Source organism: Oncorhynchus nerka, linkage group LG4 (genome assembly GCF_034236695.1).
Source record: "Oncorhynchus nerka isolate Pitt River linkage group LG4, Oner_Uvic_2.0, whole genome shotgun sequence".
In the NCBI taxonomy this organism is placed as follows: Eukaryota; Metazoa; Chordata; class Actinopteri; order Salmoniformes; family Salmonidae; genus Oncorhynchus; species Oncorhynchus nerka.
In genome coordinates, this window is record NC_088399.1 from 811876 (window position 1) to 828404 (window position 16529).

Below are 16529 nucleotides of genomic sequence, written 5' to 3' on the forward strand. Positions count from 1 at the left end.
AAAACACACATACACACGTCTACATCAACACAAACAACTCTGCATTACACATATGTACTTGTACGCACATCTACAGATATACAAATATTAACACATCTACACATACAAATATACACACACCTATACATCTACATACACACATCTACATAAACACACACACACAGCTGCACATACACACATCTACACATACAAACCTCTATACATCTACAAAAACACATCTCTACAGCTAAACATACTGTAAAGGGGTGCGTAACTGGTGGCAGGGAAGTCAGACCTAGGAGAGCAGAACTAGGTAATTAGCCGGAACAGTTTAATTCCAAAACCAACGGCATGAAGAAAATACCAACATGGATACAAAACCCGACGCGCACCGGTCAACATGTGCACAAGCACTAAACAAACCCACACAAAGACATGGGGGAAACAGAGGGTTAAATACGCAACAATTAAGTCGCTCTGGATAAGAGCGTCTGCTAAATGACTTAAATGTAAAATGTAAATGTAATGAGGGAAATTGAAACCAGGTGTGCAGGAAAACAAGACAAAGTAAATGGAAAATTAAAAGTGGATTGACGATAGCTAGAAGACCGGTGACGCCAAACGCCGCCCAAACAAGGAGAGGAACCGACTTCGGTGGAAGTTGTGACCAATACACACATCTACACATCTAAACATACACACATAATAACATACACACATCTACACGTACACACATCTAGTCAGCTACACATCTACACGTACACACATCTAGTCAGCTACACATCTACACATCTACACATACACACATCTAGTCAGCTACACAGACACAACTCTATACATCTACACGTACACACATCTAGTCAGCTACACATCTACACATCTACACATACACACATACACACATCTAGTCAGCTACACAGACACAACTCTATACATCTACACGTACACACATCTAGTCAGCTACACAGACACAACTCTACACATCTACACGTACACACATCTAGTCAGCTACACAGACACAACTCTACACATCTACACATCTACACATCTACACGTACACACATCTAGTCAGCTACACAGACACAACTCTATACATCTACACGTACACACATCTAGTCAGCTACACAGACACAACTCTACACATCTACACGTACACACATCTAGTCAGCTACACATCTACACATCTACACGTACACACATCTAGTCAGCTACACATCTACACATCTACACATCTACACGTACACACATCTAGTCAGCTACACAGACACAACTCTATACATCTACACGTACACACATCTAGTCAGCTACACAGACACAACTCTACACATCTACACGTACACACATCTACACGTACACACATCTAGTCAGCTACACAGACACAACTCTACACATCTACACATACACACATCTACACGTACACACATCTAGTCAGCTACACAGACACAACTCTATACATCTACACATACACACATCTAGTCAGCTACACAGACACAACTCTACACATCTACACATACACACATCTAGTCAGCTACACAGACACAACTCTACACATCTACACATACACACATCTAGTCAGCTACACAGACACAACTCTACACATCTACACATACACACATCTACACGTACACACATCTAGTCAGCTACACAGACACAACTCTACACATCTACACATACACACATCTAGTCAGCTACACAGACACAACTCTACACATCTACACATACACACATCTACACGTACACACATCTAGTCAGCTACACAGACACAACTCTACACATCTACACGTACACACATCTAGTCAGCTACACAGACACAACTCTACACATCTACACGTACACACATCTAGTCAGCTACACAGACACAAGTCTATACATCTACACGTACACACATCTAGTCAGCTACACAGACACAACTCTATACATCTACACATACACACATCTAGTCAGCTACACAGACACAACTCTACACATCTACACGTACACACATCTAGTCAGCTACACAGACACAACTCTACACATCTACACGTACACACATCTAGTCAGCTACACAGACACAACTCTACACATCTACACATACACACATCTACACATATAAACATCTTCACACATACACACCTACACGTGCACACAAATACACATTTCTAAACACACACATCCACACTTACACATAGCTACGCACACGCACATCTACATATCTACATATACGCACATCTACACTTATACACAGACATCTACACAAATCTACAAATCTACACATACATACATGCACAAATACACATCTGTACATGCACACGTATACACACAATGTATCTACAATACAACACATTATTACACCACTACATATCTACAATACAATACATTATTACACCACTACTCTACCACTACATATCTACAATACAATACATTATAACACCACTACATATCTACAATACAATACATTATTACACCACTACTCTACCACTACATATCTACAATACAACACATTATAACACCACTACATATCTACAATACAATACATTATAACACCACTACTCTACCACTACATATCTACAATACAACACATTATTACACCACTACTCTACCACTACATATCTACAATACAATACATTATAACACCACTACTCTACCACTACATATCTACAATACAACACATTATTACACCACTACTCTACCACTACATATCTACAATACAAGACATTATTACACCACTACATATCTACAATACAATACATTATAACACCACTACTCTACCACTACATATCTACAACACATTATTACACCACTACTCTACCACTACATATCTACAATACAACACATTATTACACCACTACTCTACCACTACATATCTACAATACAACACATTATTACACCACTACTCTACCACTACATATCTACAATACAACACATTATTACACCACTACTCTACCACTACATATCTACAATACAATACATTATTACACCACTACATATCTACAATACAACACATTATTACACCACTACTCTACCACTACATATCTACAATACAATACATTATTACACCACTACATATCTACAATACAACACATTATTACACCACTACTCTACCACTACATATCTACAATACAATACATTATTACACCACTACTCTACCACTACATATCTACAATACAATACATTATTACACCACTACATATCTACAATACAACACATTATAACACCACTACTCTACCACTACATATCTACAATACAATACATTATAACACCACTACTCTACCACTACATATCTACAATACAACACATTATTACACCACTACTCTACCACTACATATCTACAATACAACACATTATTACACCACTACATATCTACAATACAATACATTATAACACCACTACTCTACCACTACATATCTACAATACAACACATTATTACACCACTACTCTACCACTACATATCTACAATACAATACATTATTACACCACTACATATCTACAATACATTATTACACCACTACTCTACCACTACATATCTACAATACAATACATTATAACACCACTACATATCTACAATACATTATTACACCACTACTCTACCACTACATATCTACAATACAATACATTATTACACCACTACATATCTACAATACATTATAACACCACTACTCTACCACTACATATCTACAATACATTATAACACCACTACTCTACCACTACATATCTACAATACAACACATTATTACACCACTACTCTACCACTACATATCTACAATACAATACATTATAACACCACTACATATCTACAATACAATACATTATAACACCACTACATATCTACAATACAATACATTATTACACCACTACATATCTACAATACAACACATTATAACACCACTACATATCTACAATACAATACATTATAACACCACTACTCTACCACTACATATCTACAATACAATACATTATAACACCACTACATATCTACAATACAATACATTATAACACCACTACTCTACCACTACATATCTACAATACAATACATTATTACACCACTACTCTACCACTACATATCTACAATACAACACATTATTACACCACTACATATCTACAATACAACACATTATAACACCACTACTCTACCACTACATATCTACAATACAACACATTATTACACCACTACTCTACCACTACATATCTACAATACAATACATTATTACACCACTACATATCTACAATACAACACATTATTACACCACTACTCTACCACTACATATCTACAATACAATACATTATTACACCACTACATATCTACAATACAATACATTATTACACCACTACTCTACCACTACATATCTACAATACAACACATCATTACACCACTACTCTACCACTACATATCTACAATACAATACATTATTACACCACTACTCTACCACTACATATCTACAATACAACACATTATAACACCACTACTCTACCACTACATATCTACAATACAATACATTATAACACCACTACTCTACCACTACATATCTACAATACAACACATTATTACACCACTACTCTACCACTACATATCTACAATACAATACAGTATTACACCACTACATATCTACAATACAACACATTATTACACCACTACTCTACCACTACATATCTACAATACAATACATTATTACACCACTACTCTACCACTATATATCTACAATACAACACATTATTACACCACTACTCTACCACTACATATCTACAATACAACACATCATTACACCACTACTCTACCACTACATATCTACAATACAATACATTATTACACCACTACATATCTACAATACAACACATTATTACACCACTACATATCTACAATACAATACATTATAACACCACTACTCTACCACTACATATATACAATACAATACATTATAACACCACTACTCTACCACTACATATCTACAATACAATACATTATTACACCACTACTCTACCACTACATATCTACAATACAATACATTATAACACCACTACTCTACCACTACATATCTACAATACAATACATTATAACACCACTACATATCTACAATACAACATGTATAATACCACATGCAACAATATCACAACATTGCAGTGTACCTGTGTGTAGAGTTGTTGTGTTAGTTTCTGTGTCTGTGTTACCTCTTCACAGTCCACTCTGTTCAATAACATTTACTTTTTAACAGTTTTTTAAATCTGATTCTACTCCAACAGTTACCTGATATGGAATTGATTTCCATGTAGTCATGGCTCTACGTAGTACTGTGCGCCTCCCATAGTCTGTTCTGGTCTTTGGGACTGGGAAGAGACCTCTAGTGGGTGTCTGAGCTGTGTGCTAGTATTTTAAACAGACAGCTCTGTGCATTCAGCTGTTCAAGACTTATTGAAAAACAAGTAGTGATGAAGTCAGTATCTCCTCCACTTTGAGCCATGAGAGATTGACATGCATATGATTGTTAGCTCTCCGTCTACATTTAAGGGCCAGCCGTGCTTCCCTGTATATCTTTCTGTTTACCTGAAATAAGTAGGTTTCTTATTTTAAATGTAGCTTTACCAGTCTGACTGCAGAGAGGTTTCAGAACTGGTTTCAGAGAGGTTTCAGAACTGGTTTCAGAGAGGTTTCAGAGATGTTTCAGAACTGGTTTCAGAACTGGTTTCAGAGAGGTTTCAGAACTGGTTTCAGAATTGGTTTCAGAACTGGTTTCAGAGAGGTTTCAGAACTGGTTTCAGAGAGGTTTCAGAGAGGTTTCAGAACTGGTTTCAGAGAGGTTTCAGAACTGGTTTCAGAACTGGTTTCAGAGAGGTTTCAGAGAGGTTTCAGAGAGGTTTCAGAACTGGTTTCAGAACTGGTTTCAGAACTAGTTTCAGAGAGGTTTCAGAACTGGTTTCAGAACTGGTTTCAGAGAGGTTTCAGAACTGGTTTCAGAACTGGTTTCAGAGAGGTTTCAGAGAGGTTTCAGAGAGGGTTCAGAACTGGTTTCAGAACTGGTTTCAGAGAGGTTTCAGAACTGGTTTCAGAACTGGTTTCAGAGAGGTTTCAGAGAGGTTTCAGAACTGGTTTCAGAACTGGTTTCAGAGAGGTTTCAGAGAGGGTTCAGAACTGGTTTCAGAACTGGTTTCAGAGACTTGCTTGATAAATACAAGGTCCAATGGTAAGTGTATCCTGATGCTCCATGAAACACAGCAGGTAAAAAAGGCAATACAGGAACAAAAGGAACTTCATCTTCTGTCGATGTTAGCAGCTTTTTATGGATCCCGTGTCAGGAGTTACTCGATTAAAGGCTGTTTCACATCGTATAGATTCCTACTTAAACGTCTCAGGACCCGTAATTATTTATTGATGTCTGTTCTAATCTACATCTGCTATGAGGAGGTCCACTGTGCCTGTTCTCCATGTGTACCCATTCACATTGCCTGGTTAATAGACAGGAGAGGTTAGAGGCTGTATACAGGAAGACCTGAACAGGAGATGTCAGAGGCTGTAAATGGAAACATGTGAACAGGAGAGATCAGAGGCTGTGTATGGAAAGAGAGATCAGAGGAATAGACTATATACAGTTGATGTCGGAAGTTTACATACACTTAGGTTGGAGTCACTAAAACTCATTTTTCAACCACTCCACAAATCTTCTTGTTGCATGACACAAGAAAATTGTTTATAGACAGATTATTTCACTTATAATTCACTGTATCACAATTCCAGTGGGTCAGAAGTTTACATACACTAAGTTTCCTTTTAAATCTTAGGGATAGCCCCCTTTTTTTTAGATTTTCACCTAAAATGACTTACTCAAATCTAACTGCCTGTAGCTTAGGACCTGAAGCAAGGATATGTATATGCATGGTACCGTTTCAAAGGAAACACTTTGAAGTTTGTGGAAATGTGAATGGAATGTATGAGAATATAACACAATAGATCTGGTAGAAGAAAATACAAAGAAAGAAACAACCGTTTTTTAATATTTTCTTTCTACCACCATCTTTGAAAAGCAACAGAAACGTCTCAAGTTTCAGACTGATGACTTGACGTATGAGCAAGCTACATGACATTTAGTGTGAAGTCACCCAAGCACATTTGGGAAAATCGTGAAGGACACATTTACATTTACATTACATTTTCTGCAATAATACATTATTTCTGTGTACTTGGACTTTGATTTAGCTTTTCCAGTATTAGCAACCATATTGTAGCCATATTGTAAGTTCAACATTTGCAAAACACCCAGTATTTTCTCTGTATGTTCTTGTAATTTTTGTCCAAAAGGAAAAGGCTTGCTGTCACACAAGGTTAGCGACAGATACCGGGTTTCCGCATAAAGTCCTGCTGATTGGCTATCTAGCTAGCTTTGTTTGACCCAGATTGGTGCTGATTGGCTATCTAGCTATGTGTTTGACCCCGATTGGTGCTGATTGGCTATCTAGCTAGCTTTGTTTGACCCAGATCGGTGCTGATTGGCTATCTAGCTAGCTTTGTTTGACCCAGATTTGTGCTGATTGGCTATCTAGGTAGCTTTGTTTGACCCAGATTGGTGCTGATTGGCTATCTTGCTAGCTTTGTTTGTATCAATATCCACAGGAAAACGAGTCCTTTATCGACATAACCTGAAAGGACGCTCAGCAAGGAAGAAGCCACTGCTCCAAATCCGCCATAAAATAAGCCAGACTAAGGTTTGCAACTGCAGATGGGGACAAAGGTCATACTTATTGGAGAAATGTCCTCTGGTCTGATGAAACAAAAATAGAACTGATTGGCCGTAATGACCATCATTGTGTTTGGAAGAAAAGGGGGAGGCTTGCAAGCCAAAAAACACCATCCCAACCGTGAAACACGGGGGTGGCAGCATCATGTTGTGGGGGTGCATTGCTGCAGGATAGACTGGTGCACTTAATAAAATAGATGATATCATGAGGGAGGAAAATTATGTGGATATATTGAAGCAACATCTCAAGACATGTCAGGAAGTTAAAGCTTGGTTGCAAATGGGTCTTCCAAATGGACAATGACCCTAAGCATTCCTCCAAAATTGTGGTAAAATGGCTTAAGGACAACAAAGTCAAGGTATTGGAGTGGCCATCACAAAGGCCTGACCTCAATCCGGCAGAACTGAAAATGAGTGCTCGAGCAAGGAGGCCTACAAACCTGAATTCTGTCAGGAGGAATGGGCCAAAAATTCACCCAATTTATTGTGGGAAGCTAGTGGAAGGCTACCCGAAACGTTTGACTCAATTTAAACAATTTAAAGGCAATGCTTCAAAATACTAATTGAGTGTATGGAAACTTCTGACCCACTGGGAATGTGATGAAAGAAATTAAAGTCTAAATAAATAATTCTCTCCACTATAATTCTGACATTTCTCATTCTTAAAATAAAGAATAATTTTTACTAGGATTAAATGTCAAGAATTGTGAAAAACTGAGTTTAAATGTATTTGTCTAAGCTGTATGTAAACTTCAGACTTCAACTGTACTAAACGGTAGAGATGAATAGACTGTATACTAAACAGGAGAGAGGAATAGTCTATATACTAAACAGAAGAGAGGAATAGACTATATACTAAACAGAAGAGATGCATAGACTATATACTAAACAGAAGAGATGCATAGACTATATACTAAACAGAAGAGATGCATAGACTATATACTAAACAGAAGAGATGCATAGACTATATACTAAACAGAAGAGATGCATAGACTATATACTAAACAGAAGAGATGCATAGACTATATACTAAACAGAAGAGATGCATAGACTATATACTAAACAGACGAGAGGAATGGACTATATACTAAACAGAAGAGATGAATAGACTATATACTAAACAGACGAGCTGCATAGACTATATACTAAACAGACGAGATGCATAGACTATATACTAAACAGTAGAGAGGAATAGTCTATATACTAAACAGTCTAGATTAATAGACTATATACTAAACAAAAGAGAGATACAGACTATATACTAAACAGAAGAGATGAATAGACTATATACTAAACAGTAGAGAGGAATAGTCTATATACTAAACAGTCTAGATTAATAGACCATATACTAAACAAAAGAGAGATACAGACTATATACTAAACAGAAGAGATGAATAGTTTATATACTAAAGAGGAGAGATGTCATGACTTCTGCCGTGTTCGGGCTGCATTCGGCGGTCGACGTCACCGGCCTTCTAGCCATCGCCAATCCCACTTTTCATTTTCCATTTGATTTGTCTTTGTCTTACACACCTGGTTTCAATCCCCCAATTACTTGTTCATTATTTAACCCTCTGTCCCCCCATGTTTGTTTGTGAGTAATTGTTTATTGTTTTGCGGTCCGTATTTGTGGCCTTGTATTATTATAAAGTGAATTGTGATGTTGTTGAGTAAAATTGCTTTCATTACTCATATCTGCTGTCCTGCGCCTGACTCATCTCACCAGCTACAAACAGACACTTTACAAGAGAGGAATGGACTATATACTAAACAGAAGAGATGAATAGACTATAGACTAAACAGAAGAGATGCATAGACTATATACTAAACAGACGAGATGCATAGACTATATACTAAACAGACGAGATGCATAGACTATATACTAAACAGAAGAGATGCATAGACTATATACTAAACAGAAGAGATGCATAGACTATAGACTAAACAGAAGAGATGCATAGACTATATACTAAACAGAAGAGATGCATAGACTATAGACTAAACAGAAGAGATGCATAGACTATATACTAAACAGACGAGAGGAATGGACTATATACTAAACAGACGAGAGGAATGGACTATATACTAAACAGACGAGAGGAATGGACTGTATACTAAACAGAAGAGATGAATGGACTATATACTAAACAGACGAGAGGAATGGACTATATACTAAACAGACGAGAGGAATGGACTGTATACTAAACAGAAGAGATGAATGGACTATATACTAAACAGAATACTAAACAGACGAGAGGAATGGACTATATACTAAACAGACGAGAGGATTATTCTGGTGGCGCATTAGGACACCTGTCTTTGTCTAATCCCATGTCTTATCCCTGGTAAATACACAGTCTTTTTTGGTTTATATCTTAATTTCGCTTTCTAGCTACAAACTAAATATTCTTTCCTGCAACCTGCGTCACCCAATGAGGATCTGCTCTTTTTATTCCTTATCGCTGAATCTTCCATCAGGAGTTGACCAGCTAACTAGCTAACGGCCAACTCTCCTCGCCTTTTAGCCCTGGAATCAGCCTGCCTTAGCTCGAACAATCACCTGCCAGTCTGCACAGCTTGATATCAACCCAGAACATTTCGGACTGCTTCTCTCTACCATATCACTGGATTCCTGCCGCTCTGGATCATCTGTCTATCCCTGTTCTCTCCTCTCTGCACAGACCATACAAACGCTCCACACCGAGTGGCCGCGGCCACCCTAATCTGGTGGTCCCAGCGCGCAAGACCCACGTGGAGTTCCAGGTCTCCGGTAGCCTCTGGAACTGCCGATCTGCAGCCAACAAGGCAGAGTTCATCTCAGCCTATGCCTCCCTCCAGTCCCTCGACTTCTTGGCACTGACGGAAACATGGATCACCACAGATAACACTGCTACTCCTACTGCTCTCTCTTCGTCCGCCCACGTGTTCTCGCACACCCCGAGAGCTTCTGGTCAGCGGGGTGGTGGCACCGGGATCCTCATCTCTCCCAAGTGGTCATTCTCTCTCTCTCCCCTTACCCATCTGTCTATCGCCTCCTTTGAATTCCATGCTGTCACAGTTACCAGCCCTTTCAAGCTTAACATCCTTATCATTTATCGCCCTCCAGGTTGCCTCGGAGAGTTCATCAATGAGCTTGATGCCTTGATAAGCTCCTTTCCTGAGGACGGCTCACCTCTCACAGTTCTGGGCGACTTTAACCTCCCCACGCCTACCTTTGACTCATTCCTCTCTGCCTCCTTCTTGCCACTCCTCTCCTCTTTTGACCTCACCCTCTCACCTTCCCCCCCTACTCACAAGGCAGGCAATACGCTCGACCTCATCTTTACTAGATGCTGTTCTTCCACTAACCTCATTGCAACTCCCCTCCAAGTCTCCGACCACTACCTTGTATCCTTTTCCCTCTCGCTCTCATCCAACACTTCCCACACTGCCCCTACTCGGATGGTATCGCGCCGTCCCAACCTTCGCTCTCTCTCCCCCGCTACTCTCTCCTCTTCCATCCTATCATCTCTTCCCTCTGCTCAAACCTTCTCCAACCTATCTCCTGATTCTGCCTCCTCAACCCTCCTCTCCTCCCTTTCTGCATCCTTTGACTCTCTATGTCCCCTATCCTCCAGGCCGGCTCGGTCCTCCCCTCCCGCTCCGTGGCTCGACGACTCATTGCGAGCTTACAGAACAGGGCTCCGGGCAGCCGAGCGGAAATGGAGGAAAACTCGCCTCCCTGCGGACCTGGCATCCTTTCACTCCCTCCTCTCTAGATTTTCCTCTTCTGTCTCTGCTGCTAAAGCCACTTTCTACCACTCTAAATTCCAAGCATCTGCCTCTAACCCTAGGAAGCTCTTTGCCACCTTCTCCTCCCTCCTGAATCCTCCTCCCCCTCCCCCCCCTCATCCCTCTCTGCAGATGACTTCGTCAACCATTTTGAAAAGAAGGTTGACGACATCCGATCATCGTTTGCTAAGTCAAACGACACCCCTGGTTTTGCTCACACTGCCCTACCCTGTGCTCTGACCTCTTTCTCCCCTCTCCCTCCAGATAAAATCTCGCGTCTTGTGACGGCCGGCCGCCCAACAACCTGCCCGCTTGACCCTATCCCCTCCTCTCTTCTCCAGACCATTTCCGGAGACCTTCTCCCTTACCTCACCTCGCTCATCAACTCATCCCTGACTGCTGGCTACGTCCCTTCCGTCTTCAAGAGAGCGAGAGTTGCACCCCTTCTGAAAAAACCTACACTCGATCCCTCCGATGTCAACAACTACAGACCAGTATCCCTTCTTTCTTTTCTCTCCAAAATTCTTGAACGTGCCGTCCTTGGCCAGCTCTCCCGCTATCTCTGTCAGAATGACCTTCTTGATCCAAATCAGGCAGGTTTCAAGACTAGTCATTCAACTGAGACTGCTCTTCTCTGTATCACGGAGGCGCTCCGCACTGCTAAAGCTAACTCTCTCTCCTCTGCTCTCATCCTTCTAGACCTATCGGCTGCCTTCGATACTGTGAACCATCAGATCCTCCTCTCCACCCTCTCCGAGTTGGGCATCTCCGGCGCGGCCCACGCTTGGATTGCGTCCTACCTGACAGGTCGCTCCTACCAGGTGGCGTGGCGAGAATCTGTCTCCTCACCACGTGCTCTCACCACTGGTGTCCCCCAGGGCTCTGTTCTAGGCCCTCTCCTATTCTCGCTATACACCAAGTCACTTGGCTCTGTCATAACCTCACATGGTCTCTCCTATCATTGCTATGCAGACGACACACAATTAATCTTCTCCTTTCCCCCTTCTGATGACCAGGTGGCGAATCGCATCTCTGCATGTCTGGCAGACATATCAGTGTGGATGACGGATCACCACCTCAAGCTGAACCTCGGCAAGACGGAGCTGCTCTTCCTCCCGGGAAGGACTGCCCGTTCCATGATCTCGCCATCACGGTTGACAACTCCATTGTGTCCTCCTCCCAGAGCGCTAAGAACCTTGGCGTGATCCTGGACAACACCCTGTCGTTCTCAAATAACATCAAGGCGGTGGCCCGTTCCTGTAGGTTCATGCTCTACAACATCCGCAGAGTACGACCCTGCCTCACACAGGAAGCGGCGCAGGTCCTAATCCAGGCACTTGTCATCTCCCGTCTGGATTACTGCAACTCGCTGTTGGCTGGGCGCCCTGCCTGTGCCATTAAACCCCTACAACTCATCCAGAACGCCGCAGCCCGTCTGGTGTTCAACCTTCCCAAGTTCTCTCACGTCACCCCGCTCCTCCGCTCTCTCCACTGGCTTCCAGTTGAAGCTCGCATCCGCTACAAGACCATGGTGCTTGCCTACGGAGCTGTGAGGGGAACGGCACCTCAGTACCTCCAGGCTCTGATCAGGCCCTACACCCAAACAAGGGCACTGCGTTCATCCACCTCTGGCCTGCTCGCCTCCCTACCACTGAGGAAGTACAGTTCCCGCTCAGCCCAGTCAAAACTGTTCGCTGCTCTGGCCCCCCAATGGTGGAACAAACTCCCTCACGACGCCAGGACAGCGGAGTCAATCACCACCTTCCGGAGACACCTGAAACCCCACCTCTTTAAGGAATACCTAGGATAGGATAAAGTAATCCTTCTCACCCCCCCCTTAAAAGATTTAGATGCACTATTGTAAAGTGGCTGTTCCACTGGATGTCATAAGGTGAATGCACCAATTTGTAAGTCGCTCTGGATAAGAGCGTCTGCTAAATGACTTAAATGTAAATGTAAATGTAATCACACCTAGCTAGCTGTAAACGAGTGGATACTGTAAGCTAACGCCTCTGTCCCGAAGCAAGCACCAACAAGCCTCGAGCAGGCCCATATGCCAACTAATTCTAGGGCTACAATTACCTCCTTTGCCAATTGGCCTGGACCCTTGATTGGTGACACGGAGCCCCGCCGATCCATCACGACTGGACTGCCGACTACCGATGTGGTCTCAACAGGCTATTCTGTTACGATGTCGCCGCAGAACCATCTACTGGCCCGTTAGATTTTTCTGAACGCTGTGTCCCCTGCTCGCCCAATGTAGTGGTGAGTACTGTACAGCACCCTGACTCACCTTTTTCAAAATATGCATTACAGTCAACGCTAGACAAGCATTTGTGTAAGTTTAGCATAGCATAATGCTATGCTAGGCTGTGCTGGCAGCAGGCAACATTTTCACAAAAATAAGAAAAGCAACCCAATTAAATCATTTACCTTTGAAGAACTTCAGATGCTTTCACTGAGGAGACTCCCAGCAAATGTTCCTTTTTTTCAAAAATAATATTTTTGTAGGTGAAAAACGTCACGTTTGTTCATCCTGCTTGGCTGAGAAATCGACAGAAAAATGCTTCAACTATAAAGCATTAGCATAACGCAACTTTTTCTATTCATGAAAATTGCAAATGAAATGAAATAAATATATTGGCTCACAAGCTTAGCCTTTTGTTAACAACACTGTCATCTCAGATTTTCAAAATATACTTTTCAACCATAGCTACACAAGCATTTGTGTAAGAGTATTGATAGCTAGCATAGCATTAAGCCTAGCATTCAGCAGGCAACATTTTCACAAAAACAAGAAAAGCATTCAAATAAAATAATTTACCTTTGAAGAACTTCGGATGTTTTCAATGAGGAGACTCTCAGTTAGATAGCAAATGTTCAGTTTTTCCAAAACGATTATTTGTGTAGGAGAAATCGCTCCGTTTTGTTCATAACGTTTGGCTAAGAAAAAAATCTGAAAATGCAGTCTCTACAACGCCAAACTTTTTACCAAATTAACTCCATAATATCGACAGAAACATGGCAAACGTTGTTTAGAATCAATCCTCAAGGTGTTTTTCACATATCTATTCGATGATAAATCATTCGTGGCAGCTGTGTTTCTCCTCGAAGCAAACGAAAAATACACGCAGGTGGAGATTACGCAATAATTGCAACGGAGGACACCAAGCGGCCACCTGGTAGATGTAGTCTCTTAAGGTCAATCTTCCAATGATTTGCATACAAATACGCCACAATGCTGCAGACACCTTGGGGAAACGACAGAAAGTGTAGGCTCATTCCTGGCGCATTCACAGCCATATAAGGAGACATTGGAATACAGCGCATTCAAAATCTGGCGCACTTCCTGTATGAAATTTCATCTTGGTTTCGCCTGTAGCATTAGTTCTGTGGCACTCACAGACAATATCTTTGAAGTTTTGGAAACGTCAGAGTGTTTTCTTTCCAACGCTGTCAATTATATGCATAGTCGAGCATCTTTTCGTGACAAAATATCTTGTTTAAAATGGGAACGTTTTTCATCCCAAAATGTTAATAGCGCCCCCTAATGCATAACTGGTTTTAACCACGATACCTCATTTTGTTTAGGCCCCAGTCTGCCCATTCTTCACCATTTACCTGTTCACCATTTACCTGTCTCCTGATCAACAACTTGGATTGCTTTATGCATCTCTCTAATGTCAATATGCCTTGTCTACTGCTGTCTTGGCTAGTTTCTATTGCTTTTTCCCCTGTAGAGTCCTCAGTCCCGCTCAAATTGCTTTAGAAAGCTATTTCGTCCCACCCCACACACATGAGGAGACCTCACCTTCAATAATTGAGGCTTCCAGAGACTAAACGCATAGGTTTTTCTTTCAACTGTACACACATCCTACCATACCCATGTCTGTTCATTATGCCTTGAATCAATTATTCTACACCCAGAAATTCTCTGTCCCCTACGCACTAAACAACCAGTTGTTATAGCCTTTAGCCGTACCCTCGTCCTACTCCTCCTCTATTCATCTGATGATGTGGAGGTTAACCCAGGCCCTGAAGCCCCCAGGTCCACTCCTATTCCCCAGGCGCTATCATTTGTTGACTTCTGAAACCGTAAAAGCATTGGTTTCATGCATGTTAACATCAGAAGCCTCCTCCCTACGGTTGTTATTATTCACTGCTTTAGCACACTCTGCCAACCCTGATGTCCTAGCCGTGTCTGAATCCTGGCATAGGAAGACCACCAACAATTCCGAAGTTTCCATCCCCAACTATAACATTTTCCACCAGGATAGAACTGCCAAAGGGGGTGGAGTTGCAATCTACTGCAGATATACATTTACATTACATTTAAGTCATTTAGCAGACGCTCTTATCCAGAGCGACTTACAAATTGGTGCATTCACCTATATAGCCTGCAGAGTTCTGTCATGCTATGCAGGTCTGTGCCCAAACAATTTGAGCATCTACTTTTAAAAATCCACTTTTCCAGAAATAAGTCTCTCACTGTTGCTGCTTGTTATAGATCCCCCTCAGCCCCCAGCTGCGCTCTGGACACCATATGTGAATTAATTGCCCCCCATTTATCTTCAGAGTTTGTACTGTTAGGTGACCTAAAATGGGATATGCTTAACACCCCGTCCGTCCTACAATCTATGCTAGATGTCCTCAATCTCACCCAAATGACCATGGAACCTATCGGGTACAACCCCAAATCTCTAAACTCAGACACCCTCATAGATATCATCCTGACCAACCTGCCCTCTAAAAACACCTCTGCTGTCTTCAACCAGGATCTGAGTGATCACTGCCTCATTGCCTGCATCCGTAATGGGTCTGCGGTCAAACGACGACCCCTCATCACAGTCAAACGCTCCCTAAAACACTTCAGCGAGCAGGCCTTTCTAATCGACCTGGCCTGGGTATCCTGGAAAGATATTGACCTCATTCCATCAGTAGAAGATGCCTGGTTATTCTTTAAAAGTGCTTTCCTCACCATCTTAAAACTAAGCATGCCACATTCAAAAAATGTATAACCAGGAACAGATATATCCCTTGGTTCACTCCAGACCTGACTGCCCTTGACCAGCACAAAAA